The sequence below is a fragment of the Anthonomus grandis genome, chromosome 5 (genome assembly GCF_022605725.1).
Source record: "Anthonomus grandis grandis chromosome 5, icAntGran1.3, whole genome shotgun sequence".
NCBI classification, from domain to species: Eukaryota; Metazoa; Arthropoda; class Insecta; order Coleoptera; family Curculionidae; genus Anthonomus; species Anthonomus grandis.
In genome coordinates, this window is record NC_065550.1 from 24,928,262 (window position 1) to 24,956,026 (window position 27,765).

The 27,765-nt window shown below is 33.7% G+C and overlaps 1 protein-coding gene across 7 annotated transcripts in view; it reads right to left on the reverse strand.

The window, feature by feature from the left end:
- LOC126736849 (transcriptional enhancer factor TEF-1) overlaps positions 1-27,765 on the reverse strand; it is a 166,326-nt gene that overhangs the window by 127,992 nt on the left and 10,569 nt on the right. For 5 of the 7 annotated variants that reach the window (XM_050441408.1, XM_050441402.1, XM_050441401.1 and 2 more), the window contains exon 2: positions 10,291-10,371. The gene's annotated coding sequence lies outside the window, so the exon portion shown is untranslated. Of the gene's footprint in view, positions 1-10,286; positions 10,372-27,765 lie in introns of all 7 variants that reach the window. The other 2 variants (XM_050441407.1, XM_050441409.1) reach the window with 1 other exon arrangement.

The following is a 27,765-nucleotide window of genomic DNA, read 5'->3' on the forward strand; positions in this document are numbered from 1 at the left end:
ATGTTGTTGAGCAGAGATACACATCTCGTGAGAGTTACTCTCGCGCCCCCGAAACACAAGGTTTCTTTCACCAGTGAAGGAATTCACAAAGCTTAAAGTACCGAGAAAATAAGTTAGTCAAGAGCAAGTTGGCGCAAGCAATTCCTCTCTCTCTCACTCTCTTCCGTTTAAGTATTTGTCTAAAAGTTCATATATGTATACCTAATTGTTACGATAAAGTAGTTTAAGTTATGTAAAAAAGTCTATAGTGAATAAGTGTGCGTAAAGGTGGAAAACTGAACTGAAAGTGAGTGCAACGTTGTGAGTGCAACAGTGGTTGTCAATAGCTGCACAAACCAAGGTGACGTTAGTGCTAATGCCGTTCCTGGTTCCTGCTAAGTTCCTGCTATTGGTCTTGTGATTCTGGAAGGCTGGTAACGTCAACTAATATTGTAAACCCTGGTAAATAACTAACTTCAACATTGTAAATCGTTCATTAGTCTATACCTGTTAATTATTACTAACCAAAAGGTACAATAAACCCTTATGTAATCGTAAATCACAACTGTGTAATTTATTGAACTGGACCTATGTCATCGAAGGGCTCGTCAATGCAGTAGCCGTTGCTCGAGCAGGTATAGGTAGGTTTTTTAAGAAACCCTAATCTATATTCATGGTCCTTCGAGCCGGATCTTCCCAAGTTGTGATTTTACGATTCATCTAAGCAAAAACAAAACATACTTCTTGTGTAAAAAGTATATAATTGGTTCCGACATATGTGTCGGTGGTCCTTCGAGTAAACAGTATTTTAGTTAATTACTTACTAACAAACCTTTTAGTTATTTGTCCCTTGTTATTTTGTTATTTTTACTTGTTATAATTGTTATTTGGAAATAAGTAGCAACTCACTTTTTACTTTTTCTTTTAAATTGTTTCTTGGTAATTAGTTTATTTTCTCTTAACAATTATTGTTTAAATTTAAAGAAAATCTATTCCCAAAAAATAAGCATCTGGTTGTCTCGTAATTTTTTGTGTTTATTCTGTAAGCCTAAAACTAAAAAGTAAAATGACTGAAGGAATAGAAATATCAGTAGAAGCGTTGGTTAAAAATCGCGGATATTTAAAGGCTAAAGTAACACGAATTGTTAATTGGTTTTTAGAAAATAATGATAGTATACATGACTTTTTAGAAATTCAGGTACGTGAAAGTATGTTAACCCACGCTTTTAAAGATTTTGAAGAGGTAGAAAAACAAATTGTAGTTTTAGATATAAGTAAAGTAGACAAGGATGATGTAGAAGACAAATACTTAACGTGTGTTGCTAAAATGCAACGTAAAATTTTAGAACTTTCCCCGCAAGCGCCAACTCAAGTAAGACATATAGTTCCCCAACACTCTCATTCCCCAAATGTTAGTTTGCCCCAAATTAGCATACCTCCATTTAACGGAGACATCACTAAATGGAATGCCTTTTTTCAACTTTTCTCTACCCTTATTCTAGATAATCAATCTCTCTCTGATATTCAAAGATTAATTTATTTAAAATCTTATTTAAGAGATGAACCCCTAAATTTGGTCGATAATTTACAATTGACCACTGACAACCTCCAAATTGCCCTAAATACCCTTAGACAAAGATATGATAATCAATTATCAATTATTTTTGCCCATATTAAAAATTTAGTTGACATTCCTATCCTAAATAAGGTATCCTCACACACACTTAGGGAATTTATAGTTTGCATAAAACAGAACTTTGATTCACTGAAAAATCAAAACATTCCAGTAGACCACTGGGATTTAATTTTAATTTATATTTTTTCTCAAAAATTAGACTTTGGCACAAGAAAGGCATATATATCCGAGAGAGGTTCTCAAATGCGCTCTTCCTCACATGTGGTCCCTAAGCTTGAAGAATTTCTAAGCTTTTTAGAAAAGCGTTGTTCGGTGTTAGAAGATCTCTCTGAAAGCCCTTCAACTAGAAATTATTCCCATGGACGTTCTTCTCAACACAACACTCCCTTTGTTAAAAAAATTTCACACTATGCTCATGGTGGGCAACGCCAAGGCAACCAAGTCATACCTCAAAACTCTCCTCAAAACTCTCGCTCACATTTTGTTGCAGGACAAAAGTGTCCTTTTTGTGAGCACCCTGATCACAAAATTTATACTTGTCTTAAATTTAAAGATCTTAGTTTAAAACAGAAACAGGATTTTGTTAATCATAATAATCTATGTTTTAATTGTCTCGGTTCAAGGCATCAAGTAAAAAACTGTACATCTCAGAGGTGCCAGATTTGTCATATGAAACACCATTCTCTTTTGCATCCAATGGATGATGCAGCACAGCCCTTGCAAAGCAGAAATTCACATTGGAGGCCAAATCCTCAAACCCAAAATGAACGATCTCAAAATTTTAACAGAAATTCGCTTCTCATAAATAGCTCCCATTCTCGGAATCAAGGTTCAAGCCAAAGCTCCTCTCAGACTCAAGAACCACAAATCCCAAGCACAAGCAATGAAATGAACTCGAATCGCCCTCACGCTAATAAACCTGTGACTTTGTCAGTTTTCGCCACTGAAGATAATGAAGTTTTATTAGGTACTTCATTGATTCAAATACCCGACAAGAATGGTCATTTTATTATTGCAAAGGCAATATTAGATCCCGGGAGTACTATATCAATAGTAACCCAATCGCTGGTTCAAAGACTTGATCTCTCTCCTAAGACGCAGCCAATACAAATCTCTGGTATTGGCGGCAAAATTAAGCACTCTAATCACGCAATTTCCCTGAGAATTCATTCCTGTCACAATCACGATTACTTCCTGAATGTTAACTGCTGTGTATTAGACAAAATCACAGAAAAATCCCCTCACTTTAAAGTCAACAAATTTATGTTGAACCTTCCCAATAATACACCGCTTGCAGACCCCTACTTTGATACGCCTTCTACAATAGATTTATTGTTGGGAGCAGATGTATACTACCACATTCTTTCAGGCGAATACACCAAGGTTAACAACGACTCCTTAACGTTGGTAGGTACCTACTTTGGCCACATTCTTTCAGGATTAATCCCCTCCCAAGCTCTCGTTCACAAAACCCCTTTGGCAAATTCTAAGAATTGCTTTTTAGTGCAATCATTAAATTCAGATTGCTCACTGGACTCATTAATTGAGAAATTTTGGTTACTAGAAGATGTCTCGCCCACTCACGAAAAACCCCTATCCCCTGAAGATTCTATGGTTGAACAGAATTTTCAAAATACCACGGTATTTAAAGATGGTCATTTTCAAGTCGACTTACCCCTTAAAAGGCCCCAAGAGTCACATCCGCTAGGAGAGTCATATTCATTAGCCAAGAAAAGGTTTCACCACTTAGAAAAGCGTTTTCAAAAATCTCCTGACCTTTTTCTTGAATACAAAAAATTTATCGGTGAATATATCTCACTCAATCATGCACGAATTATTCCCCTTTCCCTTAAAACTGAAAATCACAACAATCGATACTTTCTGCCTCACCACTGTGTAATTCGTGAGGACAGTACAAGCACTAAACTTCGTGTAGTGTTTGACGGATCTATGAAAACGTCTTCTGGGCTATCACTCAATGACGTAATGCATAAAGGATATACAGTTCAACCTGAACTGTTTGATATTTTACTTAGGTTTCGAAGTTTTAAATTCGCTCTCACTTCTGATATCGAAAAAATGTATAGACAGGTGCGCGTTAACCCAAATCAAACTTACCTGCAAAATATTTTATGGCGCGACCATCCCTCTCAGCCAATGCAATGCATTGAATTACTCACCGTCACTTATGGCACGAACTGTGCCCCCTATTTGGCTACACGCACCCTGAATGAACTTGCCATTATTCATAAAGACGATTATCCTCTTGCGTCTCAAGCTATTTTATCTCAATGTTACGTGGACGATGTTCTCTGTGGGCAAGATACATATGAAAATTTGGTAGAATTACATAGGCAGCTGTTGGAACTTTGCAAGATTGGAAATTTTCACTTACATAAATGGTGTTCAAATAGCAATTTATTTTTGTCCAAAACTTGTGATAATGGGTCCCAAGAAAGTTTCACCATAGAAACCGAGGGAATTTCAAATAAAGTCCTTGGTGTAGGCTGGAATCCCGACTCAGATGAGTTTTTTATCTCTTTACCTGATACTAGGTCCGAAAGCATAATTACTAAACGTATAGTTTTATCTAAAATTGCGCAAATGTACGACCCCTTAGGATTCATAGCTCCCATTGTTGTAAATGCTAAATTAATTATGCAAAACATTTGGAAAGAAAAAATTAATTGGGATGAACCCCTGAAAGAACCCATTTTAACCCAATGGACCACCTTTATTAAAGAGCTTCCCCAACTAATGTGTTTAAAAATTCCACGTTTTTTCCTAGCTAATAATAATCCCAGTTCACTTCAAATCCATGGATTTTCAGATGCCAGCAGGAAGGCATATGGTGCGTGTGTGTATATAAGAGCCCTTTATCCTAACAAAAATGTCTCTTGTCAACTTATTACTGCCAAAAGTAGAGTAGCCCCGATAAGAGAAATTACAATTCCCCGCATGGAACTCTGTGGAGCACTTTTACTTTCCAATTTAGTCACTCGTGTGTGTTCCATATTAAAAGAAAGATTTTCAGTTGACAACATTAATCTTTGGACTGACTCTGAGATTGTACTTGCTTGGTTAAATGCCCACCCTTCTCGTTTCAATGTGTTTGTAGCAAACCGCATTTCTCAAATTCAGGTTTTATCTCAAGACTGCAAATGGCGTCATATTCCAACTGCGGATAATCCAGCTGATCATCTTTCTCGCGGATTTACCGCAGACCAGATTCTCACCTCTACGCTTTGGTGGAACGGCCCAAAGTTCTTACTGGACCCGAATTTAAATTTAAAAATGTATGAAAAGGGACCTTGCTCCACTGAAGAAGAAGCAAGAAAAGCAAAAACGGTCTTGCTTGTTAACTCCGAAGATTTCTGGATAACACTTTTTAATCGGTTTTCTAACTTCTCGCGATTGCAACGAACTATTGCATTTATACATAGATTTGTAAATAATTGTAAAGGTAATGGTAAAAAATTTTATGGTGCTTTAGCTGTAACTGAATTAAAGGCTGCAGAAATTTTTATAGTAAAGCAAGTTCAACACCAAACGTTTTCAAAGGAAATCAGTGAACTAAAGTCAGAAGAAAGAAAAATTTCAAACAAGCAAGTCCTTAGGTTAAACCCCTTTATCGATACCTCCAATCTCATAAGGGTTGGAGGCAGATTATCCCAAGCACCCATATCATTTGATCAAAAATTTCCAATTTTATTGCCCTCAAAAAACCATGTTGTTGGACTCTTGCTGAAAAAAGAACACATTAGGTTAGGACATGCTGGTCCTCAAACGATATTGTCAAATATTCGTCTTAAATACTGGCCGCTAAATGGATTAAGAGAAATAAAAAAGATCTCTATAAACTGTTTACAATGCTATAAATTTAAGCTTCAAACAGGAGAACAAATTATGGCAGATCTTCCTAAATCCAGAGTTGTCCCTTCTAGACCGTTTTTAACAACAGGTGTCGATTTTGGAGGACCATTTATTATTAAATCGTCATCTCTTCGACGCGCCAAAATTGAAAAGGCGTATATCGCTTTATTTGTATGCATGGTCACTAAAGCTGTTCATTTGGAGCTAGTATCAAGTCTCTCTTCACAAGCATTTTTAGCATGCTTTAAACGTTTTATTTCAAGACGTGGATGCCCGGCAACAATTTTTAGTGACAATGGTACAAATTTCTCCGGTGCCAGCAATCAAATTAAAGAAGTTTATGACACGCTTAAGTCACAACAGACACAAGAGCAATTGACTGCATTTTTCTCATGCCATGAAATACAGTGGCAATTTATACCTCCTTTCTCTCCTCACTGGGGTGGTCTTTGGGAGGCAGCTATAAAAAGTACTAAACATCACTTACGAAGATTAATTGGAAACCAGAATTTAACCTTTGAAGATTTTTCCACTATTTTAGCACAAATTGAGGCTATTTTAAACTCCAGGCCACTTCTTCCCCTATCAGCTGATCCACTGGACTTAACTTGTCTTACCCCTGGACATTTTTTAGTTGGAAGTCCTCTCGTTTCGTACCCTGAGCCCAATGTCTCGTCAATTCCTGAAAACCGCTTAGATCGTTGGCAAAGGTTAAGTCAGATTCAACAATTCTTTTGGACTAGATGGACCAAAGAGTATCTCAACAATCTTCAGAATAGGCCTAAATGGATGTCCCCAGTCCCCAATATTGAAACAAATGACCTTGTTCTTCTTAAAGATGAGAACACCAAACCTCTTGATTGGCCGTTGGCCAGAGTAGTAGACACTTTACCTAATAAAGATGGTAAAATACGCTTGGTAAAAATTAGGACTAAAAATGGAATATTTACTAGAAATATAACCAAATTATGCCCGTTGCCCAAATCTGATAGTAACTTAGTTTAACCATAGTATTTCTTGATAAGTTTTGTCTATAAGTTATAATGTATAATGTTTGTTGAAGGCAAAGCCTTCAAAAGGGGGGAGTATGTTAAAAGTTAATTTTAACAATTTATTTTATTTTATGATTTTATGGAATCGAAGTTTATGGTTGTCAAACGAATAATACCTTTTTTCTCAAGTAAATAATTTTTGCCTGAACTTTCTCCCAAATCCCAACATGTGTTTTTACCTACTTTTTAAGAAATGCCTTTGTTACCAGTTTAGCTTAAGTGCACTTAAAAATCCATTTTTCTCCTCAAGTTCACTTAAGTGTTGGCCCCATGACACACGTGCATCCCACATTTTTACCCAACATTTCACCCCGAGTCCCACGAGAAAAAATCAGTATTCACTCCGTCGCCGCAAAAAGAAGTACCTACTCTCGCGCCCCCGAAACACAAGGTTTCTTTCACCAGTGAAGGAATTCACAAAGCTTAAAGTACCGAGAAAATAAGTTAGTCAAGAGCAAGTTGGCGCAAGCAATTCCTCTCTCTCTCACTCTCTTCCGTTTAAGTATTTGTCTAAAGTTCATATATGTATACCTAATTGTTACGATAAAGTAGTTTAAGTTATGTAAAAAAGTCTATAGTGAATAAGTGTGCGTAAAGGTGGAAAACTGAACTGAAAGTGAGTGCAACGTTGTGAGTGCAACAGTGGTTGTCAATAGCTGCACAAACCAAGGTGACGTTAGTGCTAATGCCGTTCCTGGTTCCTGCTAAGTTCCTGCTATTGGTCTTGTGATTCTGGAAGGCTGGTAACGTCAACTAATATTGTAAACCCTGGTAAATAACTAACTTCAACATTGTAAATCGTTCATTAGTCTATACCTGTTAATTATTACTAACCAAAAGGTACAATAAACCCTTATGTAATCGTAAATCACAACTGTGTAATTTATTGAACTGGACCTATGTCATCGAAGGGCTCGTCAATGCAGTAGCCGTTGCTCGAGCAGGTATAGGTAGGTTTTTTAAGAAACCCTAATCTATATTCACTCATTACTTGTAGTGTGTTCTCGACAATGTTTTTGTTGGTATTTCGCCAGTGAAGTCAGTTAATGAAGCGAAGTTTCTAGGGCTAGTTATTGATATGGAACTTACATTTTAGGAACATATAATAGCGCATATACAAGAAATTTTGCTGTTAGGGTCAGTACTCAGTACTACAGTTAGGAAAAACAGTGTACTTTAAAGAATCTCTGCTATGGGATCTGTTTTTGGGGAAACGTTAGTAATTTTCGGATGCCATTGTTTACTCTTGAAAAACGTGAAATATATCTGTGGAGCTAAGCCGAGAGATAACTGTTGTTCACTATTTATAAAAGAGGCTATACTTTCAATCTCCGGCCTTTATATACAAGAGGTGGCTTTTATAGTTTATAATAGACATAGATTTATGGCATTTAATCCAAGATCTTACTCGGCAACAGAAAGATTTAAATGTCCTAGTTCCATCATCAACATTAAATAAGAACTCAATTTTCTATGAGGGAATAAAATTTTTAACCACCTACTAGAAAACATCAAAGAAGCAACTTGTCCTAAAATATTTTGGCGCCATTTAAAGAAACTTCTGTTGACAAAAGCTTACTACTCCTTGGTACAGTCTATAGTGATTCATTTTACACCTGCTTGTAAGATTGTTATGGAGTTTTAGCTCTTTATCAGATGACATCCTAACATGAAATGTGTAACATGAAGTGTAATTTATAAGTAGCTTTGTTTATGACATGTTTATGTTGAACGATAAAGCATTTGTGACTTTGACAAGAAAGAGACGTAATTTAGAGACTGGAAAGTACCTCAATCAATGATGCAACTTTAATGCATCAATAAAAAAAATCTAAGAATTAATGAAAAATATGAATTCGTCTTTTTTTCAGTCATTTTAGTGTTTAAGGCGATTTTCTAAAAACGTCATTCATCCAATTCAGTCTTCAACCACTAATTCAAAACGTCATCGAACCTTCTTTGCTTTTTGATATAAGGACATATCTCAAAGGACGAGAAGTGTATTAAATAATAAAGTAAATTTATAAGAAAAATTAAAATTTGCGTTTTTTTTTTCTTTTTAGGGTTTTAGGAGATTTCAAAAAACACGTCATATCTTAATTGTTTTTCCAGAAAAAGATAAAGTTCAAAAACTGGCGTATCTCAAATAATCAAGTAACTTGTATGCATCAAGAACAAAATCTGTAAAATCAAATAATTTAAACAATATCGCCATCTTAATGTTTCAGGTGACTTTCCAAACAAAATATTTTCTTTGCTTTCAGAGATAAGTGATAGATTAGCGACTCCAAGGATTTCCTCATTTATTTAATTAACTTTCCTTATTTATTTAATTAACTTTTATGCATCAACGAAAAGATTAATAATTTTTAAGATGATGACTAACTTTTAACTTTTTTTCTGTTATTTTATTATAACGTGTGATTTTCAAATAACGTCATAATTTCTTTGCTTTTTGAGATAAGGACATGATTTAAGAGCTGACATACTGAGACGTTGACTGATTGATTTGAAGACTGGAAATTACCCCAATCAATAAAGTAACCTTTATGTGTATTCCAATTTATTACGCATATAATTCCCAAATTTCAATACTAAACTACATACGCCCAGAAAGTTTTACGTACCACAACATGTTATTTTACAATAACATAATGATTGCTTTTGAATTATTAATAGATGGATATATGATGTATGTGAAATATATGTAGTAAAGTAGGTAATGTAAAATGTTTTGTAAATGTAGCTAACCAACAAAAGCCATTTTTTTTCTTTATTCTGGATTTACAAAAAAACCCACTTTAATTTTCATAATTAATAGGGATCATTTTTTTCAATATTTTTGGAAAAGTTATTTTGCAATTAATGCTTCTTAGTAGAAAATAAAGAGAACTTTAATTTTTTTTTCAAAAACGAACTGAAAGGGAAAATTGTATTTTTCACAACCGACCTTTAAGAAGTAGTTTTATGTAATATTTTAGGCAATATAAAGCCGTATTTCCTTCTTTTAGGCAGAGGAGAGGAGTCACGCGGTCTTTTTCTACAGAAAACCTCATCTCTTTCTAGGCTATATATTAGTTATTCTTTCATCTCTCTCTCCTTCTCATCAGGTTTATGACCTTAGAAGACCTTATTGTATGTTTTCTTGTATAGGCAATCACAATTTTCAATCAGCAAATAGTACAAGACCAAGATCATGGAGTATTTTTTCACTAAAGGCCTGAAACAGCCTTAACAACTTTTCTCTGGGTACACCTGGGTCATAAATGAGCATAAAGAATTTTATAAAATTTGTAACGACTCTTATAAGCACAAGCTTGTAGACCGATTTAGAAAAAAACTGACTTCAAGGATGCATATTTATTTATAGTCAGTCCATCACAGTCGATTGCTGAATACATTATTGGTTGTCTTACTATTGAGCGTAGCCCTTGTTTAAAAATAAATGATACTAAAAGACTCACTTAGTAAAGTTCAATAAATAAACAAGAAAAACACCCTCTCCAACGATATATAAATGGTCCCATAAGTGCATTTACAAACGCAAATGATACTGTTTTAAAGAAAACCGAGCGTGCGACCTGTGCCAAGTTTTATTTTCGGACTTCTGAAGTGACGCACCGAAATCTCCAGAGTGAGAAACCGACTCCTGCCCCTGGAGAAACGTAAAATTCGATACAATCGAGTTATTGTATGCGGTTAATAAAAATATCGGTAAAATGGTTATTTTAAGTTTAGAAAAAAACTTACCAGAAAAGAAATCCGTAAGGAAGAAACCGAATTATCTTAAAGCCAATGATACAACGGTTTTGCGTGAAATGTCGATTAACCCTGAAAATGATAAAAAGTTAAGTATTAATGCATACTTGAAATATTTATATAAAAAACAATAGCATGTTATTTTATATAAAGCGCCTTTTGTATTTTTTTATACTTGATATTGCCAATATTAAGAAGATATTAGGCAAAATCAAATTTGTCACTTCAGATTAAAAAAAAGGGTAAGATTCCCGTTTAGGCACCTCCTAGTAGCTAAGTATTTATATATTTGTGTCTTATATTTTGTGTTATTTATTTTATATTTTGTGTCTTATGATCTTTTGTTCGTTTTTTGTATAGTTTTTTGAATGTTTCTTATTCGTTCATTAGCTTTGTCTGCAAAATTTGTAAAATTCATTACTATCTAATCTCTAACAAAATGTGCAAAGTGTGTTAATTGGGAACTGAATAATTGTGAAATAAAATGTCTATATATTATTATTCTGTTATATTTTAAATACAAAAATCTCGAAATTACACTGCAAACATATTGTAATTTATAAGGTTTTCATGCAAATTGAATACATTTTAAATAATCGCTCTTGAGAGTGTTTTTATGATTAGTTTTCAATTTAATTTGAAAACGATTTTAATTTGACACCTAAAATGTTGTATGCGTATTCCAGTGCAAAAATTGCAAAAAAAAATATTGATGCAGGATGCATTGTGCATCCTGCATATTCATTATGCTATGATAGCACAGGGTCACCACTGATTTCCTATTTTGACAAAAAAATTAATATTAGTCCGGTAGAGTATTATTATACTCTATTTCAAATAGGTAGAGAGTAATTAAAAGGTAAATTTCCGAGATTTTTTTTTGATCATCCATGGGCGCATGGTAAAATTGGTACCTACTTAATGAATAAAGCAAGAAAAAAACGTAGGGATTTGGACGCTATAAGAAGGGTGAGATTTTTAAATGTAACACAAATTAGCATAATATTTTATATAATTGCGGATGTAAATAAATAAATAGATCTGGTAATAAAAACACAGAGTACAAATATTACTTTAAAAGTGTTAAACATTGTCGTATTTGCTGTTACGCCGTAGTATTATATACATAACATAAAGATATATATAACACAGTGTATAGTGTATATAAAAAATGAATCAGACGTTTATTCTAACGAAAAGATATTCTAATAATAGATCTACTACTCGTACTCCTGCATTGTCAGTCAATGGAAAAGTTATTGTTTTAAACATGTATTATTTAAAACACGACCACCCTAGTTTTGATGAAGTTGTACAGGAATGTTCCCAAATGATTGGAATAGAAAACTGTACCATTTATAGATTATTGCGCGAAAGAAAAGCAGTAGAATCTCCAAAAAATCGTACAGGAAGACCAGTCAGAGTCCTTAATGAAGAGACTAGCAGGTAGATGAAAAGTTCGTTCTTTTTATTTTAATAAAAGAATACCAACTTTGGCTCCATAGTATTGCTTAGACGAGAAAAAAACTCTTATGAATCACATGAAAAGACGTAGATTTTGCATGGGAAAAGCACAATCGTAAATCAGTTCTTTCCAGCAGAACTGATTTGCGATAAAATTGTTTGCTGGCAATGGAAACTATGGAAGTATATTATTGGAGGATCACCCTATGCTCCTTTTGCATACTTAAGGTTTTATTACTCTCTACCTATTTGAAATAGACTATATATTTATTAAATTATTGTAAAAAGAGCATATCTTTTTAAAAGAAAGGTAACTTTTGTTGTTTAAAATTGCATTTATAGATACGTTATTTCGTTGTATCTCGTCAAAAATATTGGTATTTGTAAATATTTGTAAGCGCTAAGTGTACAGTATCTAAGAATACTTAAAAAAACGTCCGGACTATGCCGCTAAGATCAAAGAAAATAGTTCGTCGCTTATGGCAATTATATCACATTCGTGTTTTGCATCTTGAAATGCTCAATATAGTCTTATCGATATAGTTCTTTATCTTATCGATTATTTTTTGTGTTGGTTATTAAACAGTGCTACAAGAGTAGGAGGCTAGACATTCTTGAAAAAAATGAAAAGCACTAAAGTCAATAAAGCCATTCAAAAATGCGTAAATAATGTTTTCACCCTCGAGCTTACTTTTCCTTATTCTCGCATTTTCTTTCTTTAACTTCTGAATTAAATATTAGGTCTCGATAACGCAACGGCGTAACATTTTTGCTTACAATAAGCAGATGTGGAAGCTATGGGTTCAAACCACATGACTGATTTTTAATTTTTTTTATTTTATGTTTAATTTCGATGCTTATGGTTAGTTTTTTATAAAGAAAATGTCGGTGTGGTTATGCAATTTTATTCCCAATAATATAGTATAGTTCATGTAGCTAGTATTTGTGTGTAATAGTCTTCGACCGTTCAGGTAATGTACGTAATTTTTGCCGCTGATACCTTTCCTCCAAAGTCCAACAAGCCTGGAGGCGAATATGCAAAGTGAATTGAAACTAAAACCTCGTAGCTAAGAACAAAGTAAAGTAAGTAGCTGAGGACAAAGTTCTTCCAAGCTTAAAAGAAATCTGGCTTATTTTAACTTCCCATCTCAGAGTAGGATCAATGTACACTCCAAGAAACTGAACAAACTACTTTCCATTATATCTCCAGAGTTTCTGAGGGAAAAACAACTTTATCTGTTTTCCCTTCATTCATAAAAAAGCATATTAGCATGAAACGAGACCTTCCGCTTTGTTTGCATGTCCTCAAGCCATGGTCGCCTGATGAACCGATACCACTGACAATGAGACTGTGAAAGAGAGTTCTTCAAAGGAAGGTTATTCATGAAGATCAAAAATTACAATGGACCTAGAATAGATCCTTGAGCCACTTCTATAGTCCACACTAACAGTCTAAGATCTATTTCTTAAATAGAAATCAATAAGTGCAATAGTATCATGAATAAAGTTTACTTAACAGGCGATCATGGAGCATAGAGTCAAATACTTTGCCTAAGTCATGGAAAATTATACTGCATTATACCGAAGATTATAAAAAATTTTTTTCGGAGTAAGATTTAAAATGCCTAAAGTAGTGTTCCTGCCAGTTCGAAAGCCTTATTAAGTTGTAGCAAAGCATCTATTACTTTCACGAAAATACACCGAATCTTCCATGCCATGCATTTTTTGTTGATTGAATTGCTCAGAAATTCCTAATAACGTAATGAGCAATGGATGACTAAGATATGGCCTCCCAAATCTCCTTACATAACTTCAGTTTGCCTTTAACTCAAATAAGTTATAAGAAAAAACCCCTTCGAAAACAATTTTTCATTGAATTTCTTATTCAGGAAATGCCTTGAATACCATATTTCAAAAATGTCTTGGGGTAACTGCTTTAACTAAAAAATTTCCAGTTTTAATTGCTGAAGAAAAGCCTGGTAACCTATTGAGGAAGTGGGATAAAGTTTGAGAGATGAGTTTTATTGCTAAAATCCCAAATCTACTCATAATAAGTAGATTTAGTAATCATAAATCGTAAAGGCAGAGTTTCCCTATATAAAATTTTTTGACAAAACTAGTAACAGTGTAATAGATCTATAATTGTTGGCATTGTCTTTATCACCGTTCTTAAAATTATTAGGTGGAATTATAGTCTCAAAAAATGTAAAAGATTTACATTACTTGTACCAATATGGCTATTCAGATTCTGTGCAATGCTTATTAAAATCAGAAGATCAAAGATTTGGGCTTATTTCTTCCTGGAACAGTTTATTTCTAGACTTATTTATGATTTTCCACATTGACATAACAGGATTTTTTGATCACATAATTAGATACTATTTTGATATGTTATTTTATAAGAATTATATCTCTTAATACCGGCAGGTTGTTTATAACTTCAGCAAGTAATGAGTAACAACACATGTTGCGAAGATCATTGTTAAATCATCAATTAGCTACCACCAGGTTCATTCTGTGGGTTTTTAAGACTCTAAGTAGGAATCTTCAAGCAAACCAAAAAACGCTTATGCTCAATAAATTATTATTAATGAAGTCGGAAAAGAAAGCTTCGATTTGATTATAAAAATTGAACAAAAAAATTCTATCTCAGTTTTTCTGTATCTATACATAGATACAGAAAAAGTCGACAAATGCGAAAAACACTTAAATTTTAGAAAAAGGTAATTGACCTTATTAAATTAATTCTTTTCACCCCGGCGTCACTGTGAGATCATAACGCATTTCGCAATTAACGTAAAACAAAACGAGTGCCTAATAAACGGTCGGCGAAATGCCGGCAGAACATAAAACCCGCGGGATAAAAATACAGGCCGAAAAGAAACGGATAGATGCCATCGAGGGCATTTCAGACGCTGAAACACTCGGGGTATGCGGCTGGTTCCATTCTTTATTGCAGATTTATATGGACGACATTGCGAAACCGCGACTTTTAAAAAAATGGGTGGCGCGCTAAATACGAGCATACCCGTTTTACCTGTGAAAAATGGTTTATATATATACAGGGAGTTCATTTTGAAAATATAACGACCCTAATAGTTTACACACATATACGTTTATTGCCTACTTGGCAACGTTGCATATGATTCCTTTGATGTTACCGATGTTTGTTTATAGTTTGATTTGGTTGCCAGTAGCTACGTTTACAACGCTCAGATCTGTTAGGTCCATGGATCAAAATATGATAAACTATTTTTTTTTAGTACAGCCCTGTTTACAAGGATTGATTTTGAGGGTTAACTTAGTGCAGGATTATCTCTAGGATCAAAATGTTAGTTGAAGGGAGTTTAGACGAAGAATTATAGGACATTCAGTTTAAAAATAATAAAAATAAACTAATACATTTTTTTAAGGCTTACCCTTGTCCTTCTCTTCCTCTTCTTTATTTTTGTGTACAAAACCTCCTAACCTAACATTCAATAAAATGCCTTCAATATAAGTCCTAGGTGTTTACACCGAAAAAAAAAAAATTGAATCTACCCTATTTGGGACGCATCAAATTCGGGTATCAAATTTTAGTGCGCTGCCATTTACACCGAAAAAATAGTTCTCATGACGTCATTGGATCTAAGTATTTGGTACACGCGTTGTAAATGTATAGCTTTTGACATAGGGTTACGAATGCAATATTGTCGTAAAAGTAAATAAATGTTTAATAATATTATTAATCAAATTATTAACAAAAATTTTTAATAAAATTATTATAAGAAATAAGTACTTTTACACAGATCAAAAAACTACTCACAAGTGGCCTTAGATACTAAAGATCATTAGAAGTTACTTTAGAATCTATTCCAAAGATGCTAAATTGTTAGCGAAACTTGTGTCAAAAATGAAATAAAGAGTTTTGGTTAGTGGTGAAACTGTTTTGTGATTTCAGTGTCACACCAAAGGTTCCAACTATAGGACTAAGTATTTTTACGTTAAATAGAAGTTAATAATAATTAACAATTAATAATTTAATAAACCCATTGAAAAGTTTTAAAAAACTATGGCTATCCTGGAAACAATAAGAGATGATATGTCTGTTAAATTTTAAAAAAATTGAACATTTGTCCAGCCAATAAAGTTGCGTTCACAGAGTTGCCAAATGTTCACAATAGAGATTGCACTGGCTTTTCCAACTGCTAAGAAGTATGCAGATGGACATTCAGCTTTTGTCAACTGGTTTGATTAAAAGTGTGAAAGAGAGCCGCTTTCTGCACGAACTCTATAACAAAAGCCTAACTGAGGGTCTACGGACAGAATTGAAACCACTTGAAAAACAATAAAAATTACAACTACAAACTTCTAAACAAGAAGCTTTTACTAAATTCATTTTAAACTCAAATAACCCGTTTCATTCCTCCTGGAAGGGCATAAATTCTTTTCGAAACTCAAATTTGGACTCAAGTTACAATGAAATTCTTAATGCCAGTCAATTGGGTAGCCAGATTTTGGCCTGTGGTGAGAAATCATAGGCAGAATATTCCAGATGGTCTTAAATGTAGCTTTCAACAAGTAAGCTGGATACAGGTGAGGGATACTATACATGGATTATCTAAGAAATAAACCAAGCAGAGACATACCTATACGGTATCAATGTAGCCATAATTAAAAAGAATAAAAATCATCTTATTTACCCTTTAACAAAACTTATTAATAAAAGTATCTCGACAGGACACTTTCCATCTTGTTTAAAGGTTTCCAAAGTTATGACTATTTTTAAGAAGAGTTCAAGGTCTATAAGGGCAATTTAGAGGCGCATCTCATTAATTCCCACTCTTGCGAATATATGAGCACATATTGGAAAATCAACTGTACAGGTATTTAGAGGAGAATGGTCTCTTCGCCACTTGTCAATATGCCTTCGTAGTCAATAGATCAATTGTATCGATAGACCCTCGCCTTGGAAGATGTGTCGGATACCTGGTTGGTGTCTTTGAGGAGGAGCATTACGCTGCTGCTGTTTTGTGATGTCTCAAACGCATTCGGCTGTGTTTTTATTAGATCCTGGTGGACAAACTAGGAGTCCATGGTGTAAATGGAGTTAGAGAGAGCTTTAATCCGATGCAGAACTACCGCACAGGCCGCAGATACTACACAACAATGAAACATCAGATATTGTTGGTATGGATCGTGGAGTTCCTCAGGTCGGTACTGAGGCCTCTCTTGTTTTTAATTTACATTAATGACGTCAAATATGCCTCTTTTGCATCTGACCTGTGGGTGTTTGCTGATAACACTTTGGTAACAGGGTTGTCATTTTAAGGAATTATGGTACCAGTGCAGAGTCTGGTCGTTCGTATGACTGGTCGATCCTATGACTTTTGGACTAAAAGCTATTCCAGAGGGTAATCAGGACGCGACAATGTTTTTGGGGGTGTGTGTGTCTGGATCCTGTCCTCCGGTTTAATAAATATGTTGAATACATGTCACTTCGTCGTTCTTTTACGTAGCCTAGTTAAGGTTCTTGTTTTTCTGATTTGCTTCAGGCCTTTCATGCCATCTACAACTCAGTTACCACGTATGGCATTCGCTCTGCAGAGACCGGCTCTTCGGATTGATGCAGGGTTAGAGTACCGTGAGAATGCTAGGAGGAGTTTTGCTGAGCTTGGGGTACTCACGGTGCCGTCGAGGTATATTTTTCAATACCTTCTATTTATCTACAGGAATGTTGCTCTATATACTACAAACAAACATTATCATAACTACACCACTAGGCCTTCTTGAGATTGCAAAGGAGTCGTTTATACGTAAGATATTACTGTCCACTGTTTTACAAGTTTAACCAGGTTATAGCAATGTCATAAAAAAGGTTCTGCTGAGAAATGCTTTCTACAGCATTGAGGAGTTCTTGTTGTAGCATTCTCCACTTAAAATTGATAACGGTGGGAACCAGCCATTTTTTACTCTTCAATATTTTTAATTGTATAAATGTCTGTTTTTAACCAATAGTCCGCCATTACTGTAATTACTATGATTTTAATTTTGTATGGATCGTCAAAATTATCAGTGTAATATGTTAGTGCCGTCATGTATTTAAAATTATATAGGGTTTTTCTTATTTATAAATAATGTGTAGATCAAAATTTAATATCAAATAAATTCTCATCATTCAAAAACCAAGTCCGTACTTAGAAAAATAATGCCTGATAATGACGCTGTTTTCTACGAAACATTGGAAACTTAAGTTGTATATTATTTTAAGTGTAATAAATATATGGTTTGAAATATGTTTTTTATACAAAGAATTCTTATTCTTATTACAACGAATAAGAAAAATTTTAGAACTTTAGAAGAACTTTATTTGTATATTATAAATGTTATAAAATTTAAGTAACCAATAATATTAACAAAATAAACCCTATATATTGTACAAAAAAGGTAGTTTCAGTTTGGTTGATACAGAGCAGTTGCTCTGACCAGCTAAGTTATAATTATAAATTTGTATACAAATAAAAGTAACTGTAACTATTTAAATTAAAAGTAACACTAAAAAGAGAACAACAAATAAAACAAATCTGATAACATGGAAGGTATATATAAAAGATAAAATATTATTCAACACATTGTATACCGAAAAACATCACGTTATACCATAGTAGGATTCTGTACACATTTTCGAAATCTGCCTGACAAATCAATAATGCCATCATGTAATAACTCATTCAAATACTTTGAAATTAGGTAAGAAAACGATCGTTCAAACAAAGTGGTAAGATGGGCTGGAATGGTAACTTTACCCTTAAACCTTATATTCACATTGTGGACGTGACGAATTTTATGGTAAAGATAGGGCGGAGATTTTTCGTGAATAATTCTATAGAACAGACAGACAAAGTGAAGATATCGGCGTTGAGTCATGTTAAGCCGTCGAGATTTCTTAAATGTATGACTCATATGATCATGTTTCTTTATGCCAAACATTAAAAGTACACAGGAGTTTTGTAGTTTTTGTATACGACAAAAGCTTCACATTATTAACTTTTAATTGAGGTAATCTCAGTGTTGGAATATTAGCTTTAAGTTCATGTAGGCTTTTTGAAGGCACTTGCTATTATGGTTAGTAAATCTAAGCTCGTTGTCCAATATGAATACCAAGTTTCTTGCTGATTTTCTGAGTTGCGAAGATTTTTTTTTATAACAATAGCATTTGTAAATTTTTCTGCTACTCGTTCTCTGTCATTCCTTTTTCCAAAAATAAAGAATAGATATTTTGTTTTTTTATATTATATTATGATTTAAAGCAATAGTATTAAATGTCGACAAATCATAGTTAATTGCAGCAGTTGCTTGAGAACTCTCCTCAGAAAGAAAGGATAGATTTGGGCTCATGAGCATAATTATAGGATTTGCCGGACAAGTGGGATTTTTACGCTCCAGTAAATGCTACCCGAAACATGCTGTTTTTAATTACAGCCTGTTTTCGGTTCTCCATGTTGTCCTTTAGAATTTATACGACACTATTGGTCAAACCAACATAGTAAAATATTAAGCACAAAATCTCATGACTAAGAGTATCAAAAGCCTTCCTAAAATCGAAAAGCACTAAGGCTGGAAATATATCCAATCGTGTTATGCAAAAATTAACTATGTGTGTGACAAAAGGCAAGAGAAACGGTAGATATAAATCTAAAGATATAATGTTAATGTTTTTTTGAAGATATAATTTTAATTTTGGTTATTATTTCTAAAACTTCTTTTCTAAGACAAATCCACTGACAGTACAGAATTCAAATTTCGGTTATACCGGAAAAACACCCATACTTGATTTTTGGATGAAAAATGGCGTTCTGGCATAAATGGTGCCTGGCGGATCACTTTTGACACATAACCTCTCGCATAACCTTAAAACATCAATGAATCAGATAAAGAAGGGCATATGGGCATATCTGGAAATGTTCTGACATTGTTTTTAAAGGGTTTTTTTTATCTTTACCCATTATTGACTCTTCTGCTATTAAAATATTTTTTAATTTATTGGGCTTTTGCCACTTTGCTTCTTACCACATTATGTTAATTTATTGATTTGATTATCTTTAGCCTGTAAAATACAAAGACATACCAGGAACATTCCAGGGATATACACTTAGTGTACAACTCCCCAAAAATACAAAATAAATCCAGGAGTGTATTTTAAAATTTCAGTTTTTAATTGTGCTTTATGATTTAACTGTGAATTACATTTAAAAAGTGAAAATATATTACAGGATCGTCCAAGTAAAAGTTAATTAAGATTAATAGATGACAGAATGAGAAAAAAATTAATGATAAAATCATTCAAGGAAAGCCTCCAGTGGTGTAGATACTGAGTTACCGCCCAATTTTGGGCACCACTGAAAATCAATTTGTGGATTCCTCTGAGACACAAAACCCGTTAATAAAATATTGAAAAGAGTATTATATATTATACCTGTCGTATTAAATGTGCCTGGTAGTTCAACCCAAATGTTAGGTCACAAAGGATTTCGAAAATTGCAAAGGATAATTTTTTAATCTTAATTATACAGGAAATCTATGAAATGGAGAGCAGAAGAGGCAGAAGGGCTTGCAATCCAAATCTACGTAATTGAACAATTTCTTTAAATCATTGTTGCTGATAAGTGCAATTGGGTCAAATGGCACAAATTATTTTTATCAAAGATTCGACAGTATTACTGATATTTTTGAGCGAAAATGTATTTTCAAATAAAAAAGTGCGGTCTTTCTATTAAGTTAAGAAAGTGTTCTCATAAACAAATAAAATAACTCCAGGTCGTTATACCTGGACGATCCTGAAACATATTTATCATCACATTACTTCCTTCTTTAGACACTATATTGCAATCCTAACCAATATTCTATTCATAATTTGAACTAAGAAGTACTTAGATAAGCCATGTCCGTTCTCCCACCACCATTCATCGATTGATTTAATTTATGTTGCATCAAAGTAACATTAAAATCTCCTCTTTGACGGCACTACTCGAGCCGCCTCGCAAACCAGTTTCGCGATGGAGTAACATTTTTTTCCCATCGTCTATATAACTTGCAAATGCGTATGTAAGTGCAAGTCTGTTACGCAATATTGACCAGGTGCAGATCTAAAGTCGCTTTGGATTGTTCAATTACGATACTTATTGCTCGGCTAAGTAACCATTTTTTTTGTGGAAATATGTGTTAATGTTGTTGTTAGTAGTATTAATTGACGGTGTATGATTTATTGATAATGCTACAAGGAAAAGTTGTCAACGTTATTACATATTCATTAAAAAATTTTAAAGGTTTAGGCAAGAGGAATTGCTTTAAAATGCTCTTATTTATCAATATTGTTCACTGAAAGCTTTTTTCGTAATTCCTCACGATATGCATCATACTAGAAAATTAATCAATCATAGGGTGTACTTTAACAAACAACATATTAGTGAGAAGTCAGAGGGAGAAATGTATAAATGGATTTTTTTTTGCTCTGTGACATATCCAAATATGAAAGATTGCTTCACAGAAAACACAGTCAAAATTCCAACACTCCAAGAATATTTAGGGAATAATCTGTCAGCAATTCGGTGAATTCACCTGATATGTCAAAATTCAATCTCCTCTTTTTATCAATAAGTGTAGAGTATAACAGACGAATATCAAAAATTAACATTTTCAGATAAAGGTTCATTTCTGCTGGAACTGCGGGAGAATTTTAGAGGATTTAGGAGGAAAAGTTTATTATAGATTTTCAAGTAGAAAAGCAGGCTTAAGTCCAATAGAGTGCTCAATTCCATAAGGTGATTTCGTCAGACCCATTAACTATTCCCAGTAACTAATGCTGTATCACAAATATTATTAGTAAAATTGAGTATACTTTAGAAAATTTCGTATAAATTTCGTGTAATTTTTTACCAAACCCTCGTTCTTCATTTCTATGATTTAGGCTAGAACTCTCATATTAACCTCATAGAGAAGAGAGTTATTTCATTTATCAGACAAATCATGATTCTTGCTTTTATCAGCTTCTTTTTCATAATATCTGATAATTTCCAGATTTTCCTTCTTAAAGACATTTTCATAAGTCTAAATCATTTTACAGCAGTAGTTTTCAATTCAAAGAACTTGACTGCATTAATCCCAAAACTTCAAATGTATGATTTAAAAGGAGTTTTACTTCACTGGTTTCGGTTAATTTGTGTGTTCATCAGGTGTCTCTACGACAATAATTATTGATGATTGAAGGGGCCAGGTGTCCCGGCAAGCGCTTCGAGTATATAGAGTGGAGTATATTGACCAGACATCAATTCGAATTTACTTACATGTATTCAGAGAACTAAAACAGCCCTGATTTATTCAGAAAATATCAATGCTGCAAAGAACATTCTGTTTAGGATTTGAAATTAAGGACTTCGTGGAAATTATTTTGTAAATTGTGTAATTTCCAGTTTCCAGTGTTTTCTCAAACCACTATCCTTTTTCGTCGTGACTCTCCAATACATTTGTGCTTACTTTTTTTACTGTATTTATTTCTTTTTAAGTTTTTTTCAGGAATTAGGTATATGGCCTCTGCGAATTCCCTCCGATACAACTTATTCACTCAGTAAGGGTCCAACAGAGAAACTGGCCAAAAAGAGAGTTTTCAAAAGCGTCAAAAAAACATCTATACTAGATGTTTGTCTTTTTAATAATTTCCATAAGTGGAAATAATAAATTACCTTACAGAAATAATAAATTACCTTACAGAAGCAGTTTTCTGTGACTTGTGTAAAGCGTTTGACTCCGTTATTCCATGCAGGTCAGGTTTAAGAAATGTTCAATGTATCACTGGCAGGGTAGGCAGCTTTTTTGATAAACAATAAGCGTGAAGTGTCTCAGAATAATCCAGGTTTATGAGAAATACTCTGAGATATTAAAATATTGAGATATTTAATCTCATTAATTGGTCATAGTAACGTCTTAAAATTATGGTGGCCAATCAATGACAAGGAAAGCGAAGGTATACATAATGGTTGAACGAGGTCATTTGCAGCAACTGCTTCCGTCCGGATAAAATAGTACTTGAGAATGATAAAAGAAAACTGAGAATGCGGTGAAAGCAAGCAGAATAATCCCCTGTAACATTCGCTAAAATCACGTGACTTGTCAAAACTCATCAATTCCCTCTTTCTACCGGTGGTTCGGTCAGACCCTGTGACTACGTAAAATGTAAAATCACAATCTTATTAATAAAATTGAGTATATTTTAGAAAATTTCTATTAAATTTGTGTAATTTTTCATGTGTTTCACCAAACCATCGTTCTTCATTTCTAGGCTCTTTAAGCTAGAAATCACACTGTAACCTCATAGAGAAAAGAGTTATGTCATTCTTCAGATAATCAAGTACTTTCATCAATATTTTTTTCCTAACGGCAAAAAAATATTTGATAGTTTTTTTTTAAAAGATATTTAAATGAGTAGAAATCATTTTACACCAGCGGCTTTCAATGACTTGTGTAAAGCACTTAACTGCGTTAAACCGTAGGGCCTAAGAGAAATTTCACTTCACTAATTTTGATTATTTTATGTCTTCTTCAAGTGTCTCTATGACAATAGCTTGTTTTGCTCCAAACGTACCATGATTGATTAATATATATTATGCTTTTTATCTTTGAGTATATAGATTGTTGTATATTGACCAGACCGCAATTTGAAAGCCGTTGAAATTTACTTCCATGTATTCAGAGTAAAATATGTACTAAAATATGTCTGATCTATTTAGAGAATAAGAATACGACAATCGACTATTCCCTTTAGGTTGTGGAAATAAGGATATTTTCAAAATTATGTAGTAAATTGTGCAATTTCTAGTTTCTACATACCACCATCCTTTTTTGTTGTGGCTCTCCAATCGATTTGTATTTACTGTGTTTCACGGTATTTATTTTTTTAGGTTTTTTAACCCAGAAACTAGACATATGGCGAATTCCCTCCAATACACCTTCTTCACTTACTAGGGCAATTAATAGAGGAACTAGTCAAGAAGAGAGTTCTCCACTTTTGGTTTCCACAGTGTCAAAAAAATATCTGATACTAAGTTTTTGTCTTTTTAAAGATTTACGTAAGTAGAAATAATAGAGAAGCAGTTTTCTTGTGTAAAGCGTTTGATTGCATTATTCCATAAAGGTTTAACAAATATTACACTCGAGTTGTATTATCGCCAGCAGACGGTATCACTGGAAGAGAAGACAGCTTTTCTGAGAAACAATAACTGAGGTGTGTCTAAGATTAATTCAGGATTATGAGAAATATTCCTGAGATATTTAATCTCATATTCGTTACAGTAATGTCTTAAAATTATAGCCATGCCAATCAATGTGAAGGAAACCGGAGGCGTACATGATGGTTCAACGAGATCATTTGCAGTAACTCTTCAAGTCCGAAAAAATTGTTCTTGAAAATGACGAAAGAAAATTGAGAATGGGATGAAAGACGGCAGAATAATCTCGTAGAACAGTACGAGAAAAGAAAAACCCTTTATTACAATTCACTAACAACCAGAATAGAAGCTATTTCAATCAATATCATAACATTTACAGGAATATCATAAAGTCTGCCGAAAGGTCCCCCATGTATTAATAGACTCTCTAAAGCAAAAAAAAAAGGAAAGATGGACCCTTATTAAATGGCTCTCATAATTCTAAGCCTCTTCACAATAAAAGTCCTATGGTTAGATCTTAATGATCTTACAAAGAATTTCTCATCTAAATCTACCCCTTAAGTTCTCTATCCTGAAGTTCTTTTGCAACCTCCTGAGAGCACTCTGGATGCTCTATCTACTTGTCTCAATGAGTCTTGGTCAGAGGGAGTGTTTTTTTCTTGCTGAGGTCATCTCTGGTAATCCCCGTACTTGAGGGTGGGCACTCGTAAGGCCATTCCAACTACCGCCCAATTGCTCTATTCCTAACTTTCTCTACAATTTTACAGAATCTTGTAAAGAGAAGGATCTAGCATTACCTTCGGTCTTTTAACTTAATAACTGATATGCAATTTGGATCTTGAACATCGAAAGGGGGCCAACGACGCCATTTACAGTTTCCTCGAAGAGGTATATTTTGGGTTAAGGCGGGGTGAAACATATGCGGCGGTGTTCTGTGATCTGTCCAAGGTTTTTGATTGTGTGGATCACTCCTGGTTTAAGTCTTATCTTGAGGGGCGCTCTCAGGCTGTGGTAAGTTCAGGTGAGAGGTCTTCTGTCTCAGAAAGTGACTGTGGAGTTCCACAGGGCTCTGTTTTCCGTCCAATCATATTCCTGTTTTATATCAATGACCTTGTCCCTCCCATAATCTCTGGACCCTTCACCATTTTAGCTGACGACACCTCAATATTCTGCAAAAAACAGTGATTTGGCAAAACTTGAAGAGATTATAATAGTAAACGATTTGAAAGTTATTAAAGAATGGTTGAACGCTAATCGCCTTTGCTTAAACTTGAGACTTACATCGTTAGGTTTAAGTGGAATATTGCAGAGCTGATGTTGGACAAAGATGCTCTTCCAGATACTTCAGTGACTAAGTTTCTTGGCGTACTAATTGATGGCGAGCTAAATTCTGAAGACCATATGTTAACTTAAGAAACTCTCATCTGGCTGTTTTGTCATTAAACTGCTTAGGGAGAAATTAGGACGACACGAATTTTTTTTACTATTTGAGTCCCACCTTAAATGTGGTTACTCATGTTGGGATATTTCCAATCAAGGACTTTTAAACATGCTTTTTGTTTTCCAGAAAAAGCACGGCGATTTATTGTTAACATAATTCAGAGAGATTCTTGTCGGCCACATTTTGTATCTATACATTCTTTTTAAAAAATCGCTGCAGGTTTCAGGCTACTTACTACTCCTCTTTATAATACTTATCAAAACTCAATTTACCTCTGACTATGGCTAAGACTACGTTTGTTAAAAAGTCTCTTTATACGAGGGTAGTAAAATATACAAATACCTGCCGGATAGATACCTTAAAAACGTTTGGCTTTAGACTCGGAAAATTACTTCTCAGTAAAGCATACTATAACTTGGAAGAGTTTTACCGAGGTACGGTATAAGAAACTCCTAAGAAAGCCTTTACGGTGTTGTCGTTTATTACATTATAATTGACTTTTTAATATCTTTTGTGTTTTTTTTTTAATTTTATTCCTCTAATCTTGTAACATTTTAGCTACGTACTTTTTGTTTTTTATTTTTCACTGTGTTACTATACTCGTACTCCATGCTGTGTCGATAAAAATTTGTAAATTTTTTAGATTAATAAAGTATGTTTGAATTAGATTGAAGGCGCCTACCTAAAAAGTGGTTATAAGTAGCTAAGGCCTTAAAGGAATTCTGGGGTCCAGAAGAGACAGAATAGAAAGCGAAAAAGTAGTTTATTTACTATAGAATTAGGTTTAATGATACCGTCAATATGTCAACATTTTGGAGTATTTTTGTTGTAATTTTTTGGCAGTTACAATTACGTGAAATTATTATTTTAAGATCATTACCGAATAAATTATTACTTAAGTGATAAACTTACAGGTCCACTCTTAGTTAATAAAACATTAGGACTAAAATCCGTATCCTGGAATAAACGGGACTTCATGGAAATTTTCCCGTCGAGTCCCGCGCTGATAAATGGCCTCCGAAATAGCCTGGAACTATCAACAAACCTCGTTCGTTTTGTTTCTGTTGCAGAAGTCTTTTATATTAGACGTGTGCGAGTGAGAGCAGACACAGCAACACACTATACCGTAAATAAATATTCGGACAAGTATTAAGCTATTTTAGAAACGGGTGTTATATTGTGCTTTTTTGTTTTAAGATTTTGCCAAGGTTTGGGATGGTCTAGAACGGGCTTTATTACCATTAAAATAAATGTCTTTAACGTCTTAATTTCAGGGGATAGGGAAACAGTGGCGTACAGTTAATTTGTAAACCTAATTTAAAATGTTATGAATGTAAGGCCCGGTTGTACAATGGGCGTTCAACAACAGTTCATAAAGATCTCCGGTTCAGCGGAATTAATCCGTTGTACAAGGTTGGTTCAAACGATAACCTGCGGTTCATCTTGAACATCCAATTTGGAGCGTTCAAAGGGAGTTCAAGCTAATTTTTGAGATTAAATTAGTATTTACTATATGATTTTGATATTTTTTATTTATGTAAATACAGCCGCCTTTCAATAATTATTGTGTTTGGTAAGGTGCTAATTTATTAGTTACTAGGTACCCTAGATTTAGTTTACAAACCATAAATATAAAAATGGATCCTATTTGGGAAGATATTACGGATGACGAAAATTTTCTGGAATTAGTAAATAAAATTGTATACCCTAGATCATCACAGGTGTACAGGGATAGACTGGATCATTTGGAATGATAAAGAATTTAAGGCTAGATTTAGGTTGGAAAAGCAAGCTGTAAGATTCATAGTAGATAGAATTTCTGAACAAATTTCATCTGTTACGCACAAGTATGATGATTTGTATTAGTTCAATAATTACACTATTTATAGACTTTAAAAATACTTTTAAATCTTAGATAGAATATCGTCAGCATTTTTGTTTTCAATCTGAATAACAATTGGTTCTAGAAATTTTACAATATTAAGATTGAAAATGATTTAAAACAAGTTAAAAAAACTTCAGTGTCATATTTTGATGTTAGTTCTGTCTTGTATCACTCTCGCTTGCAGTTATTGTTATAAATTTTTGTTTGGTCCTTTTTTTTATATTCTCATACTTATTTTTTAGAAATGTAATAGTTCTAAGGAGCTCTCCGCTTTCCTTGTATTCTATGCTTTCCTTGTATTTCTTTACTAAATTAATAAGACCATTTTCTTCTCTGACAGAGAAATTGCTTGCCCTAATTTTTTTCTCCATGTCAGATAAGCAGACCCAAACGGTTTAGCAAGCAGCAAGGTGGCACAAAACACTTTTAAACAAACAACATTTCGGAATTTACGGTATTGTTTGTGTTCAAAAAAT